The 15,468-nt window shown below is 33.8% G+C and overlaps 1 pseudogene across 1 annotated transcript in view; it reads left to right on the top strand.

Annotated features, from left to right (window-relative positions):
• LOC308272222 (centromere protein K-like) overlaps positions 1-15,468 on the top strand; it is a 160,888-nt pseudogene that overhangs the window by 36,234 nt on the left and 109,186 nt on the right. Inside the window, exon 2 of the transcript in view lies at positions 3,416-3,609. The product of the transcript in view is annotated as a centromere protein K-like (transcript). The remainder of the gene's footprint in view (positions 1-3,415; positions 3,610-15,468) is intronic.

The raw sequence follows: 15,468 nt of genomic DNA, 5'->3' as shown, positions 1-15,468 counted from the left end.
AACCATCAGAGCATTTTCATTATGAAAATACCACTCTTTACACAGAGATTTGCTAAATAAGCCAACTTCAAGATGTCATTTTCTCTGTTTCAATCTCATTTAAAGATACCAAACTGTGTTAGATGGAATAAGGGGAGAAATGTGAATATATATAACAGCTAATCACTTTTGTCAGAACATGAATTTCAATAAACACAGTTTAATATTGAAGAGACCAAATTTTGGGCTCTTAGGACCATTAACAAGTTTTTCTAAATTTGTAAAGTTAATACTCTCTCAAGGCTTCATAGTCATTACAAAAAATAAATGCCTTCTATAGCATTATTTCCAAGGTTTGCTTTAATAAATTCAATGTAAATACATTCCCTAAAATGCAGGCATAATGGTACATGTTGTTTTAATCCTAGTATTTGGGAGGCTGAGGCAGGAGGATTGCAGGTTTGCGGCTAGCCTCAGCTACTTAGTGAGACCCTTTGTAACTTAGTGAGACCCTGTTTCAAAATAAAAAATAAAATACCTCGTTGTAGTGGCACACGCTTATAATTCTAGCACTTGGGATGCTGAGACAGGAGGATTGCACAGGTTCAAAGCCAGCCTCAGCAAGCATAAAGAAATCAAATAACAACAAATGCTGGCAAGGATGTGGGGAAAGAGGAACTCTTTTACACTGTTGGTGGGAATGCAAACTAGTTCAGCCACTATGGAGATCTGTGTGGAGATTCCTTAGAAAACTGGCAATAGATCCACCATGTGATCCAGCTCTACCACTCCTGGGTATCTTTCCAAAGGGGTTGAATTCAGAGAAATACAGCAACATATGCATACCTATGTTCATAGCAGCACAATTTGTAATAGCCAAAATATGGAACCAACCCAGATCTCCATCAACAGATGAATGGATAGCAAAACTTTGGGAAATACACACAATAGAATTCTATTCAGCCATAAAGAAGAACAAAATTATATCATTTGCAAGAAGATGGAAAGCCCTGGAGAACATTATGTTAAGTAAGATCAGCCAAGCACAGAAGGAGAAGGTATATATGTTTCCTCTAATATGCCCAAACTAGGAAACATAGAGGATACCAGTGGGACTCCAGATAATGGAGGGGAAATATCAGCAAAGTTTGAATGGAAAGATAGGAGAGGAGGAAGGCTGATCTTGATTAATGAGGGTCTACCTCAGAATATGTGTAAAATTATGAATATGACATGGTTAACCTGGACAACCATTGGTGGTAGGGGGGAAGGGGAAAGGGTGGTGGGGGGGAGAGGGCACCAAATATAGTTTAAATGTATACCATTTATGTTCAATAAAAATTTTGTTTAAAAATTAAAAAAATAAAGGACTTTAAAAGCAGTGGAAGGAATTCAAACCAAAACAAACCAAAACAAACAAACAAACAAACAAAAAAAACAAGCCAGCCTCAGCAACTTAGTGAGGCTCTCAGCAATTCAGTGAGATTCTGTTTCCAAAGAAAATATAAAATAGGTCTGGGAATGTAGCCCAGAGGTAGCCCCTGGGTTCCACCCCCATACCACAAATAAAGAAAGAAAGAATAAAATATAAAACTGGGAGTGTAACTCAGGGGTAGAATACCCCTGGGTTTAATCCTTAGTATTGTAAAAAACAAATTCCTGACTTCCGGGTACACATAAGAGTTAAGATATAAAGCTGGTATCTCTACATTCACATGGAAAACAGAATAACAGGATTATGATCAACTAACAGAAAATAAAAGGGAAGATGTCTATAAAGTAGAGTTAAGCAACCAACTCCAAAGAATCCAAAGATTTGGCTTTTAAATGCAATGCTACTCCCCTGTTTTCTCTCATCCCTTTTCCTCGCTTACTAACCCATCCATAGATTTCAATTCTTTTGTATGTACGTTCTGTTCTGATTCTACATCAGAGAGTTTGGGAATTAGAAAGTCTCTATTTTAAACAGTTTTCTAGTAAATGACTGATTTGGACACTACTGTAATCCGGTTCCATAAATGATGTGGGAATATATGGATACCTGGAAAAAATGTCCACAGTGTTTTCTTTCAGTGAAGGTTTGTGGGATGTCAAATAATATTCTTCCATTGGAATAAAAGTTTTTTTTTTATTCTCCTCATGCATTCCTATATTTAAAAAGAGACTTTTTTCAGTTTACTTATTTCACCCCTAAAAGTGTATGGACTTTGTGTGACCTTATGTTAAGTGATTAAATGTAATTCTTTTCATAAAAACGACTGTAATATCATTATTAAATAAGAGGAAATGTTATGTAGTCTTTAAAAATGAAAAAATTAAGGGGCAATAATCAGTCAATTTTATGTCTTAAAGAACTGCAACATATATGATATTATACAAGTAATCGTGTGGAGAGAAAGAAAGATTGTATTTGAGATTCGCATCTCACCCAGCTCTTTTTCTTAATAGGTATGATTTTACCTTCCATAACCACTTCTCTGTTCTCTTATTTCCTATTCAATTACATTTCTGTGATACTTTAGAATTTATACTTTCCTAAGTGGTAAACAATTTATTTGGTATTTGGCTGACCTGACTTGTTCCTTCTTTCTTGGAACAAACTATATAGAGAAAAATATAATTTTCTATAAAGATTTACTTTTAGCTATTTTAAAAACAATGGTTTGAAACCATACCTACTAGATCTGTTGTTTAAAGAGCTTTCTCAGTGAGTGCATGCTCTTATTATTTGTATGGTTGTTCAACAGCATCTGTAACATTTTGAAAAATACATTAGACATGATTATCTTTCTCCCATTTACTTCTGATCAGTTTGTGCTCTTTACTGTCTATTTATATACAAAGATAGGGCAAAATTATTTATTTTATAACATTTACTTATTACTTTTTTAGGTGCTAAAGTGACTTGATTTTTAAACAACATGTATTTTGGGGTTGATTAAAATATAATTTTAATATGAGATTATAGGTAGGAATACACACAGATATGTTTATATATTTATTCATATTTGTATCTGTAATATTTAATAAATATTCTTAGAAACCCTTTAGTCTCATTTTATCCAGGAAGAATTTGGAAAAGCTGCTTCAAAATACTAAACAGCTCAGAATTGAAATGAATGTCAACATTTTGCTTTCAGAGAGAACCTTTCTAGTTGCACTTCTGAGAATATGCTTGCTAACCACGTCAATTGTCACAAAAGAACTGATTGGCACGCAGGCTGCAGAAAACCGATTTGTCCACAAGCTTATCCAGGCCACATCTCAGGAGTCACTGCAAAGACCCAGAGAGACTGGTAAAAATAAAATGTATGTAGTGACAAAGCCCATGCCTGAATCATTCTCAGACTTGGTGATTAATCCAACACCTTTGTGTTCTGAGTACCACTCATTAACATCATTAAACTGCTTGTTTCTTAATTGCATTCCTGTGTAGGGGACTCAAGGCAAAAAACGCACCAGCTCCAAGAAGCCCACAATCAAAGTTGATTGCGTCCAACCTTACTGCGGCACCTCTATTAACCTACAAGCGGTGTGGGCAGGACTTACAAAAAGCACTGTGGCAGAAAAATTGTCTCCTTCAGATTTTGCTGCACTTGCATTTATTATGAATTTTCTAGAAGTTATGAGGTAGAATTGCTAATGACCCCATCATAGACAGCCATTATCTCAAACTGTGAATACTGGTTGTCATTTTCAGAGTCAACAGATGTTGACCTTAGGGTGGCAACTTTTCCTTCATTGTATGAACCTAATCAACATTATATCCATCAGTTTTCTATAAAATGCACTATCCAATTAGAAAGTAAGCTTTTAAAAAAGAGAGGTCTAGGGTTAAAATCTCATTTAAGCTGCATTAGTCTAAATGTGGCTTTGGGCTATTTATATTAGCGGAAGCTATTTATGATTTCTCTAAAGCAGAAGAAAGGACACTTTGGGGACTACAGATAAATTGATTTAATGGTATGCATGACTTCACATTCAATTTCTATAAAAGTGGTCCTTCATGTGAGTTTCATGGGAAGGTGTTTGACAATGTCTCCCTTTTCATCTCTGTCCCGATCTTTGTAGCAACACTGTTTGCAAATACACATCTAAATTGGCAAAGACACAGCTAAAAGATATTTTGAAGGCTGGTTGGGATGCAACAACTATTACCTCCTAAAATTAAATTGAACATGAGAAACCCACAGAAGCTCATCATTATTCACACTGAGATGTGGTATGAATTACTGATTCCAGTCTACTTTGGGTAGAATTATATTCCTGATTTCAATGTGATTTTGAGCTAAATTTCTTCAGATGGCTTTCTCAGACTTTATTTGATGCTGATTGGATGCATTTAGTTAAGGGCATCTGACTCAATTGATTTTCAGGCATATATTAATTCATTAAATCATTAATTCATTCATCATTCAGTAAGTATACTGAATGCTTACTATGGAGAGGCAGTGTGTTGGGCACCAGTGAAGAACTGAAAGGAGAATCAAAGACCCTTCTGTTCTCAGCTCTTACAGGCTAAGGGAACAATAGACAGAATTCCATTTTAACAGAAGTACAACTGTTTAAAAACATATTTTATATATCTTTACAGATAGTCACTAGCAAGAATGCTTCGGTGATCTAGTTATGATTCATTATATGACCTAAATAGTCTGTGTATTTTCATTGTTGCAGTCAGGTTTCATAACAATATGATAATATTTCCAAATTCAATATTTATGGTAAGTATACAGTGTTTTGATTTTAAATTTTCCTTTAGTAGAAGTGATTCTAGGAATCTGACAGTTTGACATTTTTCATTTTGGGCATTGGACAGCTGAAGAAGACTATTTCCTGCAGATTGAGAGCTATATGATAGAAGAGGGAAATGGATGATTGGCAAAGCCATAAGAAGAAAATTTAAAAAAAATAGGTCATTTACCTCAGTTTAATGAGAACAAATAAAAGATACATTATCTGAATATATTTTTTTAGTTCAAATGTAGGCAAGATTAGGCGAGTGATGTTTTAAATCCTAAGAGAGTATATTTGGAAAGTTTGAACTAAGCTGTTTTTCCTGAAAAATGACTACTTGACATACTTATTTTATTAGACCAAGTTTGTGACTGGGCTATTGGGAGTGTGAGTGCAAGTTTGTTTGCATACCTAAAATGGATACACCTGGGTATCATTTAGAAGGAAAATTGATAATGGGAAAACATTGAAAAAACAACAATTTGAATATATGAGATGTGATTTAAGTATAAATAAGTAAAATTATAGTTTAGCCATGAAAGAAAACCCTAGCTAAGGTTTCAAAATTATTATAAAAGGTAATATGTTACTTAATTACAGGTTCTTTTTTATTATTGTTTATATTTTCTGTGAATGATGGTAAATTGCTATTTGATTATGTGTAGCTTTAGTATATTTAATAGATATGCTTAAGAGAATAAGGTACCCAGTTGTATTTTATGAGGAAGTAGATTTAAAAAGTCAGCAGCACTATTCTTAAACACTGTTCACTTACTGGCAGAGAAATGCAGATGAAGGCAAAGAACGTAAGAAATATAATTGTTAAAATTACCTTAAATTTTAATAAAATGACATAAACAGGAAGAATTATACTGTTAAATGGAGATGACCTGGTTAGTATGTACATACATTTTCAATATATTTTTTATTCTTGAGGTTACAAATTTATTTTATATAATGAAACCATTTTTTAAAATTATGGTATGTTGGAATGTGCAATATATTTAATCCTGTTTTATTTGAATGGCACATCATTTGTGGGGCACCACCATGGGTAAATGCTTACAATGGAATTATGATAAGAACTGAAGTACATACAGCATCCTTTATTTATATAATCCTAATTATATAAAATATACAACTCTCTCCCTTCAATTCATTCTCTATATTATCACCAGGGATTATCAATCAAACATAAACATTTGGTCATTTTTTTTGTCCCTTTAGAATAAATAAATAGGCATATGAAACACAAATGTTACATTGGGATGCTAGAAATCTCTATGAATTTTCTTCATGCTTTACAAAGATAAAATAATACAGTGTAAAAATATGAACTATGAACAACAATGTGGTATGATATCTGTAGCTCAAAGATGATATGGTTCAAGGATGACATGTTTGAGAGGAAGGGGTCCCTCATGACACTTCATCGTCAATACTGTTAGAAAAACATCAACTAATATGTCTTGTTTAACTTTATTTCTAAAAGATGTATCCCAAGAGAATAAAAAAAGGCATATTCTCTGTTCTGTTCTTGAAATTTATATATGCCTAGGAATGATTTTTAGTTAATTCTTAATGGGCCAATACATGCTCACAGTTTGTCAATAGTTTAACTACTCATCATTTTAAAATTATACTTTAAAAGTATATATATATATATATATATATATTACTATTTCTATTATAGTAATTAATAACAAATGTAATATTAGTTATCAGGCTTAACATACTGTCTTTTGAAGGTATTATTACAAATCAGATATACATTTAAAAGGGAGTTTACTGTTAAAGAATAGGTAATGAAACTAAGGATAAAAATTATTGGAAATAAAAAGAGGTCAGTAGTGGAAAGTACATTTTTAGGAAGCCCTTTTATTAAATATTTAGGAAATTTTTAAATTAAAAAGAGCTAGCTCTAGTTTATTAAGTGCTACGAACTCCCAGTTTATGACCCTTTTCCTTGGGCATTCTGGGAGTGAAGTAATAAAGGGAAGAATAATTATTAGTAAATCATCCTTGATTTTTTATTTTACTACCATGCCTAAAGCTACATTAGAACAGGATACAAAACGTATATGCTTCTTTTTATTGTTGTTTTTCAAAATGAGGGATTACAAGGCCAGTATAACAGCTATTTATTTATACCTCAAGAAACATCTTAAATACACTAGAGAATCACAGCAAAGTCTGATGTTGTAGATACTTGTAATGCATCTGGATTTAAAAATCTTTATATATAAGCTGGCACTGTACCCCTCACAGTGAACATATTTGAAACGTACCAAATCTCAAAAGTCCCTGCCTTTCACGATTTTTCTCAAGAATTATATTTTGTTAACTGTTATAGGGTTTTTAAAATTGTATTTGTTTTTTTATTGGTGTACTGTAATCATATAACTTGTTGAAGTTCAGAGTGATAGAGCATACATGCATATAGTGCTCATTGAGCCATCCCCAGTTCTCTCCCTAATCCCTCCCCCTGCTCTTCTTCTCAGAGTGATTGGCTCTGATAAGTTTGTGTATGTACATCATGACCTTTGAGGTGTTTAAGGCTATAAAAATACATCAATTATAGATTACTAAAACATTGGTATAACTTCAGCTTTTAGGGGAGTAGGGCTGAGTCTCTTTGGTTTAACAAAATTGTAGGTGTCAGTTTAATAAAGAAAACTGAAATAAGAAGGGCGTGGTGTCCCACACTTGTAATCTCAGTACTTGGGAGGTTGAGACAGGAGGATCTAGGTTCTCGGCCAGCCTCAACCACTTAGTAAAGACCCCCGCAACTTAGTGAAACACTGTTTCAAAATAAAGAATAATAAAAAAATAAAGAATAAAAAATATTAGGTGGGGAGTGTAGCTCAGAGGTAGGATGTCCCTGGGTTCAATCCCCAGCACCACACACAAAAAACAAAAAACAAAACCATGAAATATATAGAGCTTTTCTAGTTGAAACAGTTGTCGTTGACATAAAGACAAGGTCATGGCCTAAAGCTCAGCTATTTAGCAGTCTTTTCTATAAGGGATCAAGCCAGATTCTCTACAGAAGTTTTCTGGACCTATAAAAAATCCACAAGCAAAATTTTACAACCTACTGTTATTTCTCAACAAATACATTTGACAGCTGAAGAAACCAAGGCCCAGCCATAATAAACTGCTTCTTTGATGTTGATAGTTAATTATTAATTATGCATCATAGATTTAGGTCTTTAGGTACCTTTTCTAATTAATTTTAAATTATAAGTAAAGACCTTTCTTTTTAGTTCCATTAAGTTTCTACATTGTCTAACACAGAGCTTTTTGTAGTATTTATTGAAGAATAGTTTGATATAAAAGTCTCAATGTACATTTTCAATATGATTTTCCAGCATTTTCATGTGCTAAAATTCAGATGAAGGCTAATGATCTCTCTTAAACTGGCATGGACTTAGCTTTGATAATAGAAATATAGATTTCAAACCAATAAGGTAATTGTTTTCCTTTGTGCATAAGGCCTGTGTAGAAGTAGATCCATTCACAATTTGTATTTCAGGCACCATTTTATATACTAGACTATAGTAGTAAAGAACATTGTCAGGAAAGTCTTCTCTCCACAAAGGTACTTATATTCCACTGGAGAGAATAAGACACAGATTTGAAGTCAAGGAGACAAAGGGAAAGCATGTCAGATGCCATTAACTGTTGGAGAAGGGAATGTATTCTGTGTAGTGAAGAGTTGTGATTTTAAAGATAGCAGTCAGGAAGGCCATGCTGGAAGGTAACATTTGAGCAAGTTCATGAAAAAGATAAAGGAACCCTTATATAGGAATATGAGAAAAGAGGATTCTAGACAGAAGAGGAAAAACCTAGTTTGAGGGAGCATCAGGAGAGGCAGAGGCACAAAGCAGAATATGGCTGGAGTAGAAGGGGCTAGTGAAGATGCTGAGGTGAAAGAGGGAGCGAGGAAGGCAAGTTGGGAGGAAGGAAGAGTAAGAAAAGCAAGGTCCTACTTCTATGAGGCCATTTAGGCTCTCACGAGAATGATGGCTTTATTTTAATGAGACCAGTGGGTTTTGAAATGGGGATTGATATGGTCAGATGTGTTTTCAAATTTTCTGATGGCACTCTGAGCAGGATTTAGTGTGGACACAACTAAGCTAGATGTGAGGAGATTGGATAGGAGTCTCTCTCAAGAATCCAGATGACACTCAATGGTGGCTCAGACTAGTACAGGAGCAGTTGAAGGAATAATAAAAAGTTAAGGCCTAAGAGGTATTTGATTTTGTAACTCACAGGATTCACTGATGGCCTGGATATATGAGTAAGAGAGAGATCAAAGATGACTTTCATCTGGCCAGAGAAAGCAAAAGGATGCTGTTGTCACATGCTATGCTGGAGAACACTAGATGATAGATGTAGAAGTTCAGACAAGTACCCCTGCCAGAGAGGACAAATAAGAAACACTCTATTAGCCGGGTGTGGTGGCGCACGCTTGTAATCCCTACTCTTGGGAGGCTGAGACAGGAGGATCGCGCAGGTTCAAAGCCAGCCGCGCTGACTTAAGAGACCCTGTTTCCAAAAATAAAAAAGTATAAAATAGGTCTGGGAGTGTAGCCCAGAAGTAGAAGGGCTTCCAGGAACCCCAGTACCACACACACACAAAAAAGAAACACTCAATTAAAGATTATCTAAAGTCTTATAGTATAGGGAGATTGCCATTCAGGCTCAGACCACATTATTCCTTGATTATGTGAATGAAGATATTGACTGAGCCCCATATAAAGCAGTCAGATTTAAAATATCCATGTTAAATGTATAAATACAACCAAATCATCATTCATGCATAGTCTATATTAGCCCTCATAAAAACTACAGATTTTTATACCACCAAAAATAATGTTTTCATAACATAATAAAGATATAATTGTTTATCTCGTGAATTCCTTGCTTGTGTTTCCCACTGAGGTTGTTGGCATGCTTTTTAATAGAAGTGGAGGTAGGTCTGCAAAATTCAGTTTATTACAGTGTTGTATGGCCAGTACAACCAAATGGACAGCAGTTCACACTGGGTTTAAATGCATTACAATCAAAAGCTTTTTGTCAGTGTCCATATTTTTTCAAAGCAAAGATTATAGACTATTAAATGGACTTAAATAGACAGGCTAGGAAAAGGTCAGTCAAAGGTTCTGCCTCCTTCCTCATGTGCTGTCACCCTACAGCTTAACCCAGTGTCACTGTGGGTCTCTCAAGCAGACGTCTGCACAACTATGGGCCTCATCCCTAAAGCAATAACTGTATGAACTCTGGGGATACAGGCAGCATTTATAAGTTAATGTGTACAGAGAAATTCATTCATTCATTCCTATTACAGTAACTGAATATAGTTATAATAAAATATTGTCTTTATATAAATCTAATATCATCGTTGACATTGAAATATAATGTTGTAAGCATTAGAAACAAATTTTACATATGATCCTTCTATTGAAATGACCAGTATCCTAGTCATCATTTCTTGAAATAAACCTATTGTATAATAATTTGAATAGATCCTTTGCCTATATCATAACTGCCAGATTGCTAATGGAATGAACCACTATAAAATAATTAGCAATTGAAAATTTTAAAATGAAGTAAAATTAAAATAATTTCATAACTCATTATTTGGTTTAAACCTAAGGCAGTGGTGTTTTTTTTTTAATAGGGATTCTTTTTGGTTAGGATTTATGGGGCGTTTTATTCTCCCTTTGAAAAGTATTGATTTTGAAAGCCTTAGAAACAAACAGCACTGACCTATCTATTTGTGAATCATTGCGAGTAGGTTACTTGTGGACAGCAAATGATTTTTATTTCCTAGAGGTAAATTTTATTGAAGAGAAAGCAAAAGAAAGGGAAAGCCTAATTTATAATGTCAAGTGAGATTACTGAAATTCAGCATTTTAAAATCTTATGCTCTACAGGTTAAGAAAGCAACAGCTCCACAACAAAAACAAATAGCCTGTCTCTGTTTCACTTAGACAAAACTTTGCAAAATGACCACAAAGAGTGAAAATCACATAACATAGAGCCATTTCTCTCATAACCGTACCACTTATATTTCTCATTTGATGATACTAATAAATAGAAATACACAATTTGAAATGGGTCACTTAGGGTATGGAAAAGTTGAGTAAAATTATGTTACGCAAAAGATAAGACAAGGTTTTTATTTCTGTAAATATGCATATGATTAAAATAGAGCTAAATATATGAAGGTTAAAGCAAAGGTCAATTGATCTTTGGTTAAAGGGCTATTCTTTTTTACTTTTGTGTATTTTCTGTATTTATTTCATGACTATTACTTATTTTGAGAAATAAAAGTAAAAATATTGCTATTGTAATTCCTATTTTGGAGGGTACTAGGGATGGAACCCAGGGACATTTGACCTCTGAGCTACATCCCCTGCCCTACTTTTTATTCTTTATTTTGAAACAGGGTCTTATTGAGTTGCAAAGGACCTCACTAAGTAACTGAGGCTGTCTGTGAACCCTGATCCTCTTGTCTCAGCCTCCCAAGTGCTGTGATTACAAGTGTGCACCGCTATGCCTGTTTCGCTATTATAATTTTTAATAATGACTAGATCCTGAATTTGTTCAAATTAAAAAATATCACAATAATTATTCTTATAATTTGTGGAACTTCCTAGAAACATGATGCATCATCTATTTATCAGCTTTCAGTTACAAAATTTGGTGGTAAAGTGAAAATAAAACTAGAATATGGTAACTCATTCAATAATAATTAATTCAAAAGAAAACAAACTATTAAATTATACTACAGAAAATAATATTTTGGCTTATGAATGGAAAGCAATGTTACAATATGCTCCTGTGAGATCATTTCTGTTTATATATCTTTATGCAAAATTTTAGATTCTGATGAAATGTTTTTTAAAGTTTTCACAAGGGAGAACTAGAATGTGTTTGTGTAAATTATAGTGTAGGGAAATTAATTAGAAAGGAAATAGCTAAGATCAGTTCAAAATATCAGTTCAAATATACTAGATTTTTAATGCTTTACAGTAAATAAAGGGGAAAACTTACAAAGATATTTTGAAAAAATGTGAAAGATTCTTGAGGGGAAAGAGAATAAAAAGAGTTCTATTTAACCATATCAACACTTTGGCCTAAAATTAAATTGTTTCTGGTACAACAAACTATCAAATGTAAGTTATCACAGTCAGCTGTGGTGGTTCATCCTTGTAATCCAAGTATTTGGGAGGATGAGACTGGAGGATTGCAGGTTCAAGGCCAGCCTTAGTAACTTAGTTAGGCTTTCCACAACTTAGTGAAACCCTGTTTTATTTTATTTTATTTTATTTTATTTTATTTTATTTTATTTTATTTTGGGTCTAGGGATGTAACCCAGAGGCATTTGACCTCCGAGCTACACCCCCTACCCAATTTTTTATTCTTTATTTTGAAACAGGGTCTCACTGAGTTGCGGAGGGTGTCACTAAGTAGCTAAGGATATCCGCGATCCGCGATCCTCTAGTCTTAGCTTCCCAAATGCTGGGATTACAAGCATGCACCACCACGCCAGGTTGAAACCCTGTTTTTTTTTTTTTTTTTTTATATAACAATTTTTTTATTGAACATAAATAGTATACATGTTTTAAAATAAAAAATAAAATAGGGGTGAGGGTGTAGCTCAGAGGCAGAATACCCCGGGTTTAATTCCAGTAAAATACATACACACACACACACACACACACACACACACACACACACACAACACTCATCAATAAATATGTAATTTTGATAATCATTAAAAATTTGCAATTGGGAAGACATAGTAGAAGATAAATCCTTAGACTTTACTGGTTGGAGCTGTTCCCATTAGAAACACCAGGAAGACTCAAAGGATAGCTCCAATTTCTCATTTATGAGAGGATTATCAGAAGATCACATGTTATAAGCTAATTATATTTTTGGAAATAGTATGAGAAGCACCAACTTGTAGTAATAAGAAAATGTAACATTTGTACCAGCTCACAGTCTTTTCATTCACTTGGAATAGTATAACAGAGGTCCATTGTCTATCTTTCTCCAAACTCTGTCATAAGGGGGAGCTACTAGCATGCCTGAATGCCCAGTAGGCCAAAGGAGATCCTAACCTGAAATGATTAAACCACTCAACACATTAGTAATCTCTACTTAGAACCTGAAATCTATTCAATAGGGATTGTTTAGTTTTGCATTCTGTCTGCAAAACTCTGCCAAATCGGTCTTTAATCAGTTGAAAACTGACTGCATAGAGCATGGGATATAAAGGAATTTTTAGGGATTCATAAACAACTTGTCCAGACATGCCAGAATATAGCTTCAGAAATGAGTTTGTACATGTTAGCATAGGGCTCAGACCCATACTTTTGTGCTGCAGTTGATAACGGACACTTGGATCATAAAAATGCCTTCTCACCTCTGATGGACTTAGGTCATCAATGCATTTGAACTTGTGACAGGAGTCTGGCAGGTTTAATAAGCCTGGATAAGCTTGCCAAAGACACTTGGAAAAGACCTGAAAGTCCTATAAAGACATTGGCCTTCTCATGAGCAGTGTGCTGAGCTTTGCTTAGATCAAGACAGACTTCCCATGCGTATTTCTCTGATCCAGGACTTGCTCTGGTCCTGCTCTTCTCCCTGACAAAGGATTAGTGTAAAGAAGACTTCTGAGCTCTCAATGCCTAGGCGAACACCTGAATCTTTGCTTCCATTCCTGGACTTGGTTTGTTTTCCTTACTCCCTGCTTTAATTGTATTATTTGCTGATTATCTGAAGTGCTCTGAGTCTTAGAATTTATGTGCTGTTTATCACATTCAGGCACCTAAATTGTTAGATTTTCAAGTGTGAGTTGTATTGTTTGATGCTCATTTGTTGCTAATTGGCTTTGGCAAAGCAGCCACCCAGCATCCAAACTTAGAACTTAAATTTACTTAGACAATTCTATAATAAGTTCCTGCATGCTATAAACCTTGAATGTTGAATAAACCTTGAAGCACTGTGGAAAGACACAAATTCTGTGTGTTGTGACTCATTAGTAAATTTCCTTATACAGACATTTTAATGAAGATACCACAATTAAATTTAGTTCAGAAATATTAAGTTCAAAGAAAAGTGAATTTAAAGTTCTATAGGATTTCAGAAGAAGGAGAATATCCTTGGTGACATGAAGAATTAAAAGAGGCAACATATGAGAAGAAAAAATAAAAAAAACAGATTTACCCATATAATGTAGGTTAATATCATATTCCAAAGAGGTAAGGTCCATATTTCAAAGAGGACCTTAGTTTAATAAGACAAGGCTGTTTGAGTGTAATAAGGTTAGTCATGTTTCAGTCAGATGGGTATGTAAGTATAACTCTAGTATTCTAATTATTTTGGGAAGATACCAAGGAACAAAATATTTGGGTCATATGGTGGTTTCACTTTTTCCTTGTATTTTGAGGAACCTCTATGCTAATCTCTATAGTGGTTATAATAATTTGTAATCTCACCAACAGTGTATTATAATTATCCTGTTACCAATAAAATTTTTAAAAGTATAATGTATACAATGTGTAAAAAAAAAGGGAGAAAGCAGGTCAGTGGCTCTTAACAGAGATTAAGGTGTGGGGAGAGGGGGTTGCAAAGGGACATGAGGGAAATTATTTGGGTGGGAACATTTTGCACTTTGATTATGATAGTGGTTGTATGACTGAATACATTAGTCAAAATTCATTAAACTCTAAACTTAAAATGGTAAAGTTTACTATTTGCAAACTGTATTCCAACAAAGGTGATGAATATAAAAAGCCATGCTTAGTGATAAAAGCCAGACAACAAAGGACAAATGGCATGTGATTTGACTTATATAAAGTATATGGAATAGCCAAATTCATAGAGAAAAAATGTAGAATAGTGGTCACTAACAGCTAGGTAGAGTAGATATTAATTACCATAGAATTTTTCTTTAAAATGATAGCAACATTCTGAAGATTGGTAGTAATTGTTATACTATAGTATTGAAGGCTCAAGGCGAACTGCATAGTCAAAATTTGTTAAAAAGGTAAATTTTATATTATGTATATTTTACCCTAATGTGAATGATGTACATTCACAAACATATCAAAATCAACCACTAGCCCAAATATAGGAAGGAGGGAGGGGGGGGAAATGGGATGTTAAGTGAGGAGGGCTAAATGAGTGATGTGTGCGTGTATGCCTCCACCATCTTGTACCTCATTAAGATGTATGATAATGCACCAATAAAAAATGGAAAATAAGTAAAAAATTAAAAAATAAAGTAAAATGTTTGAGAAGACTAAAAGGAGGTTTCCCATGTGAAGAAGGTAACATTAACTCATTTTCATAATATAAAGCATAAGGAAAAAGAAATTGCTCAAAGAAGACCTTATCATTATTAGATCTTAATATTTTATTTTACTGTGATTTATTTTATTATGTTATGTATTTCCGTGATAAAAACATTTGAGTAATTTCTGTTCAGTGCACAAGACTGAAGAAAGGCTACATCTAAATTCCTTTTTCTACTATAATATATAAATATGTGAGATTGATTTCTTCCTGGCAATCACATGGCTAGATAACTGCAATTTGAAGAAGAATTGCTAACATTTGAGCCACCTAAGTTTCACCTGATGCAAAATCTGACAGATATAACCTTATCTGGAATTACTAAAAACCAAACCTCTCTTTATTAATCAAATTATTATTCTTTATCAAATTATC

The sequence above is a fragment of the Muscardinus avellanarius genome, assembly GCF_963383645.1.
Source record: "Muscardinus avellanarius genome assembly, chromosome: 13".
NCBI lineage: Eukaryota > Metazoa > Chordata > Mammalia > Rodentia > Gliridae > Muscardinus > Muscardinus avellanarius.
Note: the sequence above shows the minus strand (reverse complement) of the source record. Positions and strands in the feature narration are given on the sequence as shown.